Source organism: Lynx canadensis, chromosome C1, assembly GCF_007474595.2.
Source record: "Lynx canadensis isolate LIC74 chromosome C1, mLynCan4.pri.v2, whole genome shotgun sequence".
Classification (NCBI taxonomy): Eukaryota; Metazoa; Chordata; class Mammalia; order Carnivora; family Felidae; genus Lynx; species Lynx canadensis.
Window position 1 is genome coordinate 189295395 of NC_044310.1, and position 14960 is coordinate 189310354.

A 14960-nucleotide genomic window follows, 5' to 3' on the forward strand; every position below is an offset into this window, starting at 1 on the left:
CTGGGTTTGGGATGGGGCCACCCAAAGGAGGAATACATATCTGTGACAACTATAAATGTTTTCAGAACTTACATAATCAAGATATATCTTAAACATGGCATAGGGGATGCTGGGGAGATGATGTCTGAGAAAGCCCACCTTACTGCTGATAACTCCAAGCTAAAACTTCTCCTGGGTTAACTGGGAGCTAGGGCTTGGAGGCCAAGCTTCCATTCCCCCTACCACTCTAAAGCCAGATAAAGCCCAGAGAAAGCCTGGGGACAGTTTGAAAGCTACAGTTCCTGGGGAGGGCTTGGCCCACGGACACCCCTAAGCACTCAGGGAGAAGGTTGACATTAGCCAGCATGAGTGTGCCTGTCTTTTTGTTCCCCAGGAAGACAAAGAAGGCTGTTTTTCTCCCACAGAGAAGGTAGGCATCCTCTCAATTTCTCAGAAAGGGATTGAAAAGCTTTTCATCAATGCAATGGACCACACAGTCAGAGACCCCTCTGCTTTCACCACTCTCAAGATTCTAGTGCTACAGTATCCTCAAGGACAAAGAAAATAACACTATATCTCAAGGGCCAGCAGCCATAGAGAAGAGTAAATAAAAGAATCACAGCAGACTTAAACAAAATCTGAGGAATTTGCTAAAGGAAAGACTTTAAGCAAACAATAAATAAACGAAAGACTTCAAGAAAGGAAAATATATTCAGGGGAGAGACTCCTGGGTGGCTCAGTAGGTTAAGCAATGGACTCTTGATTTTGGCTCAGGTCATGATCTCTCGGCGCATGGGATGGAGTCCCACGCTGGGCTCTGTGCTGACAGCATGGAGCCTGCTTGGGATTCTCTCTCTCCCTCTCTCTCTGCCCCTCCCCTGCATGCATGCTCTTTCTCTTGAAATAAATAAACTCTAAAAAACCTAAAAAAAAAAGATGTTCAGGGGAGAAAACAGTGGTAATGTAGGAATCTTGCTATATATATACACATACATATATACATATATATATACATGTACATACATATATATATACACATATACACATATATATATAGCAATATATATATATACACATACATATGTAGTTCAATAAAAGTGGAAAATCATAAACTATCTGAATGTGTATAACCTAAGAGGAAACTAATATGGAGGAAGGTTGAAATTAATGAAACAGAAATTTTAAAATGACACAGAGACTAAATAATTCTGAAAATTGGTTCTTTGTAAAAGTTGGTAAAATAGATAAGTTCATGAAGATTTGATTAAGGAAAAAAGAGAGCAAAAATATGTGAAATTGGAAATGAGACAGGAAGCATAACCACAGAAATGTACGAGATTGAAAGAATTGCAAGATAATGCCAAATAACTCAAGTGCAACAAATTTGGAAACTTAGAAGAAATAATTTTCTAGAAAAATAGAATTACCCAAATTAATTCAAAATTAATTGGGAAACTTGATTAGACTAATTACTATAGAGTTATGATACAAATCAACTGTGCTTGCTAAAACTATAAATTCCTACAACTGATTGTATCCCAGATCTGATGAACCAGAATCTCAAGTCTATTATTAGGTCAGGGCCCAATAATTTCTGTATTTATCAAGAGCCTGCACTGATTTCTATTATCAGTGAACTTAGGAAATGCTGCCATAGAAGATTTAGGCTAGGTAATTGTAGGCCTACAATTTACAAAAAGGTTTTAGGATGGGATGTTTTTATAGCTGAGTTCTATTTAGCCTTTAAATAACAGGTATTTTCAGGGCACTTGAGTAGCTTAGTCCAGTAAGCATCTGACTTCAGCTCAGGTCATGATCTCACGGTTCATGGGTTTGAGCCTTGCATCAGGCTCTGTGCTGACAGCTCAGAGCCTGGAACCTGCTTCAGATTCTGTGTCTCCCTCTCTCTCTGTCCCTCCCCTGCTCATGCTCTATCTCTGTCTCCCAAAAATAAGTAAATGTTAAAAATTAAAAAAATAAATAAATAACAGGCATTTTCAGTGTTATGTAACTATTCCAGACCATAGAAAATGATGGAAAAATTCTTATGATGTCAACATAATGTTAATACCAAAACTTGATATAGTACAATGTAATAAAATAGCACATAGAACCCAGCAATGTATCACAATAATAACACACTATCACCATATAAAATTTATGAGTACGAGGGTGATTATTTCAATAATAAATTGGAAGAGAAAAAAATATGATATCAATAAGTGCTGAAAAGACATTTGATAACATTGGTTCCTAATAAAAACTACAAGCAAAATAGGAATAAAATGAGATTATTTAAATATAACAATTTCTGTTTTCTAAGAATTAATAGCAACTATAATTACAAGTAGCAAACAATGCTAAAATCCTACTATAAATCTGATAATTTATGAATATTTACATATATGTATATGCACAAATTTGCTTGTATATGGCTGTATGTATGTGAAAAATACAGAGGGGTGAGCCTTAACGTTAACATGAGCTGTAAAGTTGGAAATTGAGTCAGGGTGAATGGAGAGGGGATGGGATGAGGGACAGAAGCAAGTTAAAAAAAAAAAAAAAGCAAAAGCAAACAAAAAAACTTTCCTAAAATGGTCCAATGTGTAAAATGTAATGCTATTTATGTAAAAATAAATGTGTGTGTATTTATCTATAAACAAATATTCAAGCAAATGAATATTTTTAAGCAAATCCCAAATGCCATATGATTTCATCTGGAAGTATTTCAGTAAGAATCTCCAACATGTATCTTTGTGTATGCTGTGCCAATATCATGAACCAGGAAAAACGAAAACGTGGAAGGATGCACACTGGGTTGCTAGTCTTGGCACCTCAGGGGGTGGAAGTGGAGAGATAGGGGCAGGAGGGATATAATTAGCTTTGTTTTCACATGCTTTGGAACTGTGTTGTTTCACTCGTTGCATTAAACATGGAAAAAACATGGGAAAACATGGAAAACTTTGATTCTTAGTTGGCTTTAGAATCAAAAAGACTTTTGTGAAATCTGCCATCTTTTCTCTCATACTCAAGGTAGGAAGCTTGAACAGTTGTGAATATGAAATAGTTGAGTAGAAAAATATTAGTGAGGAAACCAATGGATTTTTACCAAATGGTTTTTACCAAACCTGTTAAAGTTAAGATAATATTCAATGGTCAGAGAAAGACCACAAAGCTGTCAGGGAAAGAGCTTATGGATTTTAGGATGAAGAATCATATCTAAGAATAGTTTACATATATTTATTTATATGTATAGAAATAATCATGTAATCATGAGTCATGTAATACATGAGTATGATATATACATATAGTAAGACTACACCTAAGGAAATAAATCTAAATCTAAATTTTGAAATTTTTTTGCATTAAATACTTTCAATCCTCAATTTTGCATTAAATGCTTTCAATTTTTTGCATTAAATGCTTAAATTCTCCAGTTGATGGACATATAGACTATTTTCCAAATGACACTGTAGTAGTTATCTTTTTTTATGTTGTTATTCAAAATGATGCTTAAGAAGAGTATATAATAGCTAAAACCTTTTAAAGTTAAGTAAGAGAAACAAAAAAAGCCTAGGCAGGAAGGAAATCTAGCACACTACTGCTAACAATGCTTGTCTTTCAAAAATGATACCATATATATTCATAAAAAGTTATTCTATTTTGTTTTGTCAGACTTTCTGTAATTAGCATGTATTTTTATAATGAAAAAAGAAATCAAGAAACTTAACACCTTTTCTAATTCAAGTTGAAAAGTTTTTTGACACAAAATATTTGTAAGCATATTGTGGAGGTTGTTAGAGTCATTCTTTCACCCTTTGTGGCATTACACAGTTGGTGAAACATTACAGAAAGGCAGAAATACATATGTTTTTAGTAAGGGTCAAAAAACAACTATAAGAAATTGCAGACAGGAAAATATGACAATACTGTGATGTTAGTATTTTGGATCCACTATCAGGAAAATACCAGCCTGGCAGGAAGTATGAAAGAGAAGCAAAAAAAAAAAAAAAAAAAAAAAAAAAAGATATTATTTGTGACCCAGTATGACAAAAATAGAAGCATTACTGGACCAGCTCTAGAGCATCCCAATTCCCCTTTCATTTAATTAGTTAATTTCACTTATTCATTGTCATTTATTCATTCATACAAAAATATTAATTCATTCAAATATCATATACTAAATTAGACAAGTTAACCTCTCGGAATGGCGGTTTTCTCATGTGTAAAATAGGGATCTTATGGATTACTGCCTACAGCGTATCTCTGAAGGCTAGGGATAATGAACGTGAAGGTCCTGGCATATAACAGGTACTAAAATAATAGAATCTGTTGTTGTCATTATCATTCTTATTAGGTGCCTAGCTTAGCGCTAACTACTCCTGACAGAAGGTTTCACAACCATTTTACTAAGAAGGCATCAGAGTGTATTAGATACTATTTGCAATTAACAGTGTACAGAACTGTGTATTATATCCCACAAAGTAGATTCAGTATTTGTCTACAGTTTTTGCAGTAATTTTTATTGTCTGTGTCAAATCCTTAATTGAAAGATGCCTTTAGTCCCTGTATCAGGGCCGCGTGACTGCCACTAGACAGGCCCAGTGGTAGATGAAAACTTTTTGCTGGCAGAGAAATCACCTCCTACCCACACTAGAAGTGATGTTGTGGACCTCTCCAATCCCTCCAGATTCTGTTGTTGGTTTCTTGCTAGGAACTGCTAGGGGGCAGTTGTTCTATGAACACCTGGTAATAGCAAACATGTGTCCCAGTGGCTAATGCATCCCATGGCCACTTGGAATAGTAACAAGAGCCTCCAGATGGAAGGATACTGCAAATGAGATTGTATATAGTTAAAAGGACATCTGGAAGTCTGGGAATACACATGTATTTTATGTAATTCCAAATCCAATTTAGACGGACACTATGACCTTCAGGCACCTAATAAGAGAAGGCAACTCAGATGTATGTTCCCATCAGGTGCTAACTCTTAATAGCTGGAGTAGTGGTTACAGTGAGTGCCCAGCATGGTCAGCTGTCAATCATAGGGACTATCATTTCTGTTGTTGCTAGCATAATAATCATCATTATCAAGCCCTGTGGTGATTGAGAGCTCTACCAAGAAAGAACTTGCCCAGACCTCATTCTGTTTAACTTCATGATATACTTAGTGTAAGGGAGGCTGCTTTTCTGGTTATAAAATCTGGTCTAGGTAGTAAAGGATTGTAATATATGGAGACATCTGCTTTTTACTCCAAAATTCAAATGTTGGCAGCTCTTTTTCTGTCCTAGAAATCATAATGCTTTGTTTAAAAAATTTTTATGTTTATTTATTATTTTTGAGAGGCAGAGCATGAGTGGGGGAGAAACAGAGAGAGAGAGACACAGAAGCAAGCTCCAGACTCTAAGCTGTCAGCACAGAGCCCAAAGCGGGACTTGAACCCATGAATCACGAGAGCATGGCCTGAGTTGAAGTCGGTTAGCCGACTGAGCCACCCAGGTGCCCCGAAATCATAACGCTTTAGAACAGCTTTTCTTAATGCTCATCCCTCTCTTACTCTGGGATACACATGAGTGCTACATACCCCCGGTGAATGTATTCAGATTTGATTAAAACCCAGAAGACTGGTGAAGTAAAGCACTACAGTAATTTATAAGTGCCACAACTATACATAGTTCACCAGAACAGACAGCTGTTTTAGTTTGGGTCCTCTCTGAAGCAGAGGCCGAGACAAGGATCAGGATGTGAGTTATTTGGGAGAGAGTTCTTTGAAACAAGAGTGAAGGAATGGAAAGAGTGAGGCAGGGAGGGAGGAAAAGCTAACATAAGTGTGTATTATTGAGGTTGTTGCTTTAAGCAATGGGGTCTAGATTCTCTCAGAACTTTGGAAAAGCATACAGAAGCCTCTCAGAAGCATCCGTCTGAAGGACTGTGTCCAGTCACCCATAGTGGAGAATTTCCTGGGAGCTTAACTGCCCTGAAATTCTGGGGTTATATCTGCACCTAGCTGGGTTGGGATTCAGAGATGGCTATGGGGTAAAACAAAAACAGAAACAAACAAATCAGGGGTGTAAAGACCTCCAAAAATCTGCTCTTCTTTATGAGCAATAAAAACTGTGAAAATCAACCTTTTTTAGAACTCTGGAAATTAATTAAAGGTTTGCAATAATCCAAGGAGTATTTACTCAGGAAAAATAGCTGAATCTCAGTAAGAACAGTAAGTCTTGTAGCATATCAAGGCTGACCACAAAACTTAAGAGGAAAAACTGGTGAATTGGGAGGTTTTGAAAAGCTCTGATATATTCCAACAAATCTGGAAGGCCACATGCTTGTACAGGACCATGCACATACTCAAGAAAGGCCTGGAAGGCGTTGCTATCCCACACAAGCAAATAAAAGGGAAAAATGAATGAATGGAAGTGGTGCAATTTATAATGATCACCTTGAATTGCCTACAGTTAATTTTCAAACACGATTCTAAATTTTGTATTCTAAATACACTGCTAAGCTTAGCTTTTAAAATTCGTTAACGATTTTTTTCTTTATAACACATCTTACCACAGAAAGCAACCTAGATGGTGGGAACAGGGTAGAGAGCCACCGTCTACGTGATCATCTATCGCAGTGGATCCCAAGTTTTAGTAGCATAGGAATTACTTAAGCTATTTAAACTGTTGATTTTGGATTTCTCCTGTTCTCTAAACTCCCCCTGCTCTCTTCGTCCCCCACTAAGGAGTGTGACTCAGTAGGGGGGAGGGTCCTGAGTGTCTGCATTGCCAAAAAGCATCCCTGGTGATTCTGATGCAGGCAGTCTGTGGATTCCAGTTGAAGAAACAATGGTCTTGTCTAACTCATGAGTTTTTATAGGTGAGACAAATGAGACACAGAAAGGGGAAATGACTTCCAGGTCACACCATGGAGGTAGAGGAGTAGAGTGACAGTCTAATTTCAAATCTCGTTACTTGTGGTTTTGTGTGTTTTCCAAGATATTACAGTTCTTATATATTTGGGTTAGGATAGCCCTGCGGTCACTGGTCAGATGTGCCCAGCGAGGCAGTGGGCCATGTATGAGGGAGTATTAAACCTGCCACATACCAGCCCATGGCTTGGGCAATCTGAATTTGTGCTACAATTTTTTTTAAATGTTTTATTTAATTTTGAGAGAGAGAGAGAGCGATTGAGTGCGAGTGAGTGGGGGAGGGACAGAGAGAGAGGGGGACAGAGGCTCTGAATCAGGCTCTGTGCCGACAGCAGCAAGCCCAATTTGGGGTTTGAACTCACAGACTTCGAGATTGTGACCTGAGCTGAAGTCTGACGCTCAACCGAGTGAGCCACCCAGGCGTCCCTGAATTTGTGCTACTATTGCACATTAAAAGCATCTTATGCAGAGCATCAGAATGTGAGCAATGCCACTATGGCCACCATGAGAGGACCAGTGAATGCAATGATGTATTTGAAAGTACTTAGAGATTTCAGAGTGTGGTGACCCAAGGACCCGTTAATACTAATTGCTTCTTAGACTAGAGCTACACAGTGCTAAGCATTCACATATTCTCAGACATGTGGATCACTGATTTAAGTGTTCCGTTTCCTGCTGGCATGTGACATCATGAAACCACAACTGTAGAGAATTCCAATTCACAGTTATAAATAAACTTGGCTGCAAAGATCAGAGACAACAGAGGCTATGAGACAGAGTGTTATGCACACTTTTCTAGGATAAAAGATCAGTCTAGAAACTATATTATTGTAATTTGATATCACTGGGCTGGTGTCAGTTGGGGAACAAGGAACAAAGGAAAGCCTCCCATGCAAAGGCATGGTACCGTAGGAAAATATGGTGCACTGGGGAGCTGGGAGTGATAGGGAATTTGGAGTGGCTTGGTGAAGGAGAGAGAAAGAAAGAGAAAGAGAGAAAGAGAAAGAGAGAGAGAGAGAGAGAGAGAGAGAGAGAGGAGAGAGAAGAGAGAGAGAGAGAGAGAGAGAGAGAGAGAGAGAGAGAGAGAGAGACTGGGGGGGGGATAGGGAGGGGCATGAACACTGATCATTGAGGTCAGAGTAAGAGGCAGGATCCAGATCACTACAGGCCTCAAATGATATTTTAAGGAGGTTGGACATCATCTTATTGACAACAGGGATCCACAGGAGGATTTCAAGTGACAGACTGCAGTTTAGAAAGATGTATGGTTGGTGTATGGAGGGAAGCTCGAGAGGGGGTTCAGGAATAAAGACTGATTAGAAATGATAAGAACCTGAGCTAGGTTAGTGGTTAGCAGCTCTTCCCATGCTTGAAGATGACCAACTTCAGTTTCGGTTACTGGGTCAGTCTTCAGGAGGCCCAATCTTGTGAATTTTTTGCCTATTGCCTTTATCTTTCTTTCTTTTTTTTAATGTTTATTTATTTATTTATTTTGAGAGAGAGCGAGTATGAGGGAGGGAAAGAGAGAGAGAATCCCAGTCTCTTCACTGTCAGTGACTGATGGGAGGCTCGAATTCACAAACCATGAGATCATGACCTGAGTTGAAATCAAGAGTCAGATGCTTAACCAACTGAGCCACTCAGGTGCTCCACTACCTTTTTATTTCTTAGGAGACATTCCAATAATCTGATTCGAGGACCAAATTTCAGAGATACAAGCTTGAATGATGGGAATAACTGTAACAAGAAAAAGTGGTTAAAGAGAGGGGAGGAGGAGATCAGAAAAGGAGAAGGGGAGAGGAAGAATGGAAAGATATATGAACATGTAAAACTTAGAAGAAGATTCATCACGAAGCTGCAAAATTATCTTACAAGGATTGCTTTAAGAAAAACACCCAGAATTTCAAAATGGATATCTTCTGTAGTGATTAAATTTATTTCTAAATGCATTTTTAAAGAGCTTATTAAAATTAATGAATTATCTCATAGTGATCTCATGCATATAGATCATGCGAAAGAGGTAAAAGGTTATTGAGTTGCACAAAGGAAGCTGATCAGTGTCTTGCGGTTTGACAATATGCATTCTGAGTAGGAGCCAGAACCTAACTTCACATCTCAGAGGAGCTAAAATTTTCTGAGAAGGGGATGAAAAATGTGCACTCACTGGGGTTGGTGGAGGAGGCTAGGGCTGGAAGCCAGGTTACCAAATCACTGTCTGGAGCAAGTGGGCAGATGTAAAAAGTGGGAGGAATGTTCAGACCACACCGTTTCCTAGTGAAAATGCTAATGCAAACTTGTAACCATAGCAACACAATAGCCCTATTAAAACAAAAAAAACTCAGTGTCAATTGCACTTAATGGTCACGTAAAAAACAATCTTCCTCTTTTTACTTTTTACTGACAAGTAAAATTTTGTATTCAGTTTTGTTTCCTTTCTATCCATCAGATTGACAATACTTTGTTAGAAGATTGCAATTTCTTGATAATCCTTTCTCGCACAGAGGCAAAAGTTTTAGAAATATAATCTGCCTGGTAATTTTGGATTGAATGCCAGACATTGTGAATATCACCTTGTTGGGTGCTGGTTATTTTTATATTCCTATAAATATTCTTGATGCTTGCTCTGAGCTCAATTACTTGCATTCCTTTGAGGCTTGCTTTTAAGCCTTGTTAGATGGGACCAGAGCAGCTTCTAGTCAAGGGCTGATTTTTCCCTAACTACTGATTCTTCTACCCAATGGGCTGTGAAATAGGAAACTTTCCACCCAGGTTGGTGGAAGCAGGAACTATTTCCAGTCTTAGGTAAGCAACCAGTATTTTTTTTTTCCCCACTAATTCTTTCCCTGACGTCAGGTAGTTTCCTTACATGTTTATACTGATCACTTTCTACCTGAACATTCCAGGGAGACTCTCTCAGATCTCTAAAGCTCTCTCTGTGGAGCTCTCACCTGTGAAACTCTAGCTGCCTTGGCATCCCTGAGTTCTAGCTCCAACTCCACAACTTGGGGAGCCCTCCTCCCTGCACTGCCTCTTGGAAAGTCTTTCTAGGCAATAAGCTGGGATGATCACAGAGCTCTCCTTGTTTCACTTCCCTTCCTCAGGGATCACTATCCTGTGCTGCCTGGTGTCCAATATCTGAAAACTGTAGACTCATATATTTTGCCCATTTATTTTTTATTTTTTTCTAAAAGGGAGCATTAGTTAGGTTCTTGTTACTCTACTTTGCCTGCAGTAAAATTCTCCAATTTTATGGCTTCTGAGTGTGTTTGATGAATAATATATTTGGAGAACAGAATAAATTACATCTTGAATGATGAATTAAAGCTTCTTAATGGTTTAGGATAGCTTAATAAAATTTACAACATTTTCAAGTGTCAAAACATAATTCTCATGATTTTATATTTGTAATTTCCATATAAATACTTAGTGAGCAAGTATCAAAGTTTGATTTCTCATTAATGAAGTAACCAGAAAGATGATAAAGCCAGTTAGGAAACTGGACACAGAGAAAGTAAGTGATGTATTAGAAGGGAAAGAGAAAGAGAGAGAGAGCAAGAGAAATCAAGAGAGAATATAAATGGAAAATTATGCTGGAATAGGATTGATAAATTAGATACAAAACTGGTTCATGTCCCATAGGTAAATAAAATCATAACCTTTGGGATTATCTTCTCAGATGAATAGAAATAATTTTTATTTCTATTATACAAAAACTCATTTATATAGTATTCATTTTCACAAATTAACATCTAACCTTTACAGACTTAGACATGTCTTTAAAATGTCTCATGTCTTAAAAGGTGATCCTTGGGTGGGCTTAAGTCCATGTTTTAGGGAGGCATTGAATTGACACAGTCATCTTTTGTGACTCATTTCCAAGTTTTGGAAATCTTCATAACATAAATATCACCTATAAGTCAATGAGATCTGCCATTACCTAGCTGGTCACTCGGGGTCTATGTTTGCTCATTAAAAAAAAAAATAATAAACTACAGTAGGGTTTTAAAACTGCAGTTACATGTTAGAATCACTTGGGAGAGCTTTTAAAAATTACCAAGACCAGTAATATTCCAATATATGTATATTACATATGTGTGTATATGTATACTACATTTTCTTTATCCATTCATCTATGGATGGACCTAGAGGGTATAATGAATGCTAAGTGAAATAAGCCAATCAGAGAAAAAAAAAATCATATGATTTCATTCATATGTAGAATTTAAGAAAAAAAAACCCCAAATGAATAAAGAAAAAAAAATAGACTCTTAAATACAGATCACAAATAGGTGGTCGCCAGAGAGTAGGTAAGCAGGGGGATGGGTGAAATAAAAGGGATTAAGAGTACACTTATCTTGAAGAGCACCAAATAATGTATAGAATTGTTGAATCATTATATTTTATACCTTAAACTAATATAACACTATATGTTAATTATACTTCAATAAGAAGAAACACAAAACACCACCAAAGCCAGGGTCTCTTACTAGACCAATTAAATTAGACTCTGAGGGTGAGGTCAGAGCGTTGTTAATTGTTTAAAAGTCCTCTGGTTATTCTAGCGTGCAGCCAGGGTTGAAAACTACTGGTTTAGACTGCGTTTCTCAGACTTCTTTCCATAATAATGCTCTGTAATTCTATGGCTTGAAATATAGGCAACCTGCTTTTACGCTGAAGAAAGTAGACATAAATATAAACTCTGGTAGCTTTCTTGCACTACCAGCGACGTGGAAATGATTTAGGGCTGCCAGTATTCATTCCATGGTGTGGAAGCAATGGGAAAGGCCAGGGGTGGGATAGCTGAATGACCGGTCTTTGTGTTCCAATTAGATATAGTCAGCTGGAAAGAGATAGGGATGTCTACAGACAATTTCTTTAAAGAAAAGAAAAGAAAAGAAAAATCAAAATTCATTATGTGTCCCTGCTTCTCTACTGTTGAGCTCATCCATATTCCCAGAACAGGTATTCTTTTACACAGTTATTATGGGAGATTGAATTTCTGATCTAAGACTGTGTATCAATAAATTAAGGCTGTGACCAATACTATCCATAAAAAGAAAATAATGGAACAAGTATAAGCCTTTAACATGATTTCAAATAATGAAATTCTACTTCAAATTCTATTCTTTCATGCTTGTTACCACTGAAAAGTATTTTGGGTAGGTTTTTTTTTTTAATTGAAAAGGATTTTTTTCATTTTAACGGTTTTTATTTAAAGCCGTATATAAGATTACTTTAGTACTGCATCTTCTCAATTGTTTCTTTCCTTTAGTTGCCCTTTTCCTTTCCTGCTTGATGAGATTTGCCTTTACCTTCAAGGATCTTTTTGTGGTCTTTGTCCAGTTTTAGTCTAGTGATAACCACCTTGCTAGGATGATGCCCACATGGACAGGCATGCCATTTGCCTTCGCTCACTGTACTCATTCAAGGTAGATGATGTATTTCTTCCAGTAAACCTGGACTACTTTGCCAATTCGCTGACCTTTGTAGTGGCCTCACACAACCTGTACTTCATCATCCTTTCGGGTGGGCATGGAATGAACCTCGTACTTCTGTCTCAGCTCTTTGGAGAGAGAGGAAGACTTCTTCTTGCGAATGTGGGAAGATGCATTGAAATGCCTTTTGTGGTTCTTGCTCTGGTCAGAAGTCACAAAGGGATTGAACTTCATTTTGGCTGCTGGCGCTTTAGCGATGGCAACAAAAAGGAAGGGCAAAAAACAATTTTTTTTTAAATTTTTTTTTAACGTTTATTTATTTTTGAGACAGAAAGAGACAGAGCATGAACGGGGGAGGGGCAGAGAGAGGGAGACACAGAATCAGAAGCAGGCTCCAGGCTCTGAGCCATCAGCCCAGAGCCCGACGCGGGGCTCGAACTCACGGACCGTGAGATCGTGACCTGAGCTGAAGTCGGACGCTCAACCGACTGAGCCACCCAGGCGCCCCCAAAAAACACTTTTTGAAAGCAAGGGCTTTTGATACTCTTCACCCTAAACCTACTATTTATGAGAAATACAAAGTAAATGTAACTAGCCAGCCAAAAATTAAAAGTTGCTTACCTTAATAAGAGGTTTTTTATTTTAAATCATGAATTAATGTTGAATATTTTCCAATGGTTTTGGGCATCTTTCTCAATAATTACATGACTTATTTTCTTCTATCTGTTAACGTAGTGAGTAATATTAATAGATATATAAATACTAAACTGTTTTTACTTCTTGGATTAAACCCTACTTGGTCATGATGGGTTATTATTTTAATATACTATTTGATTCTATTTCCTCCCTGACACTTTTAATGATAACAATCTTCTTTCCTTTATGGTGAAACATCCTTGTGAGTTGCATAGGAATGGGATTAATTTTCATAGCAATTTGACAAATTAGAAAACTCAGACACAAATGTGGTAAATGACATTAGCCAAGAACAAATGGTAAATTAGTGACAAAATCTGTACTTAAATGTTTGATGCCTAATTTATGGCCTAAGAACTCTTCCCCATTACTCTCCTCTAGTAAATTTATGTTTTCATCAAGCAGATTTCCCAATCATGAAGTATTTCAGATAACCTCACAATATTTCACATTACCTTAGAATACTATCTTGAAAGATTTTCAATTCTAGATAAATCATTCACACTATTTAAAATCCTAATTCTTAATGCTTTTTCTTCTGCTCCACAGTAACAGTTCTTATAACTACATTTAACAATCATGGGGCTTAGGGAAAAATGTGGGGTAGATGTGGGAGGAGATGAGAACAAGAGAGGAAAGGTGTATGGTTGAGCCACTGGCTGAGTTAGAGAACCCACCTAGATGAGTAGATTTGAGGGTAAGCCTGAATGGATGGGTTCAGAGAGGCTTGGACACATTAGTTTGAATTTCCAGGTATGAAATCTACAAGGCAGTTGAAAATGTAGTTCTGAAAACTCTGAAGAGAGGTTGGGCTGGTTATGTACAATTGGTAGTGATTGGCATAGAGGTGGTACCAGAGTTTTGGGAAAGGATGAAATCACCCAAGGAGAGTATGAGGAGAAAGGAGAAAGGAAAATGGAAGGCCAACATTTCTGTGAATAGAGAAAGAGGAACCAAGAAGGAAAACAGAAAGAAGGGTCACAGGGGCTCCTCGGTGGCTCAGTCAGTTAAATGTCTGACTCTTGATTTCTGCTCAGGTCATGATCTCGCGGTTCGTGGGATGGAGCCCCACGTTGGGCTCTGCACTGACAGCGTGAAGCCTACTTGGGATTCTCTCTCTCTGTCAGATTCTCCTTCACAGCCCTCAGGAGGAACCAACCATGACAGTACCTTCATTTTAGACTTCTAACCTCCAGAGGGTGAGACAATAAATGTCTGTCATGTAAGCCACCTGGTCTGTGACAACTTTGTTATGGTAACCCTCACAAACTAATACAGTAGGTGTCTACTAATTAGATGGGGTGGTCAGGGAAGACCTCTCTTTGGAGGTAATATTTAAGCTGAGGTCTAACTAAAGGCAAGAGCCAACCCTGTGAATGTGCACCCCTGTGCATGTGCATGCTCTCTCTCTCAAAATAAATAAACTTAAAAAAAAGAAGAAGAAGAAGAGTCAGAGAGTTGGAGAAAAACAGGAGTAGGCAGTATCCTGAAAGCCAAGGAAAGAGAGATTCTCCTCCCTTCTCACCCCAACCTTTTCTTCTCCCAGGCTTTCCCATCTCAGTAAATAGCTCACCATTCACCCAGCTGCTCAAGTAAGCAAACAGATACCTTTCTGATTAACTTCCCCCCCACCAACCTCTTCCCACCAGAAAGTCTTATCAATTCAGCTCCTAATTATATATGAATGTCTGCACTTCTTTTTCTTCCACAGGCACCCCACGACTCCTAGATGCTAACACCTCTCCCCTAGACAACTGCAACAGATTTCTGAGTGGCCTCCCTGGTTCTGATCTTATTCTCCTTCTACCTAGACCATTCTCCATGTAGCAGACAGAATGCTTTTACAAAAGCATGAATAAGATCATGTCCTTCCTCTGATTAAAACCCTCCAATGGTTTCTCATTGTACTTTGACTATGATCCAAACTTTA

General features: G+C 38.0%; 1 pseudogene; it reads right to left on the reverse strand.

The window, feature by feature from the left end:
* Positions 1 to 12134: 12134 nt before the first annotated feature.
* On the reverse strand, positions 12135 to 12568 carry LOC115519904 (annotated as a pseudogene).
* Positions 12569 to 14960: the final 2392 nt, after the last annotated feature.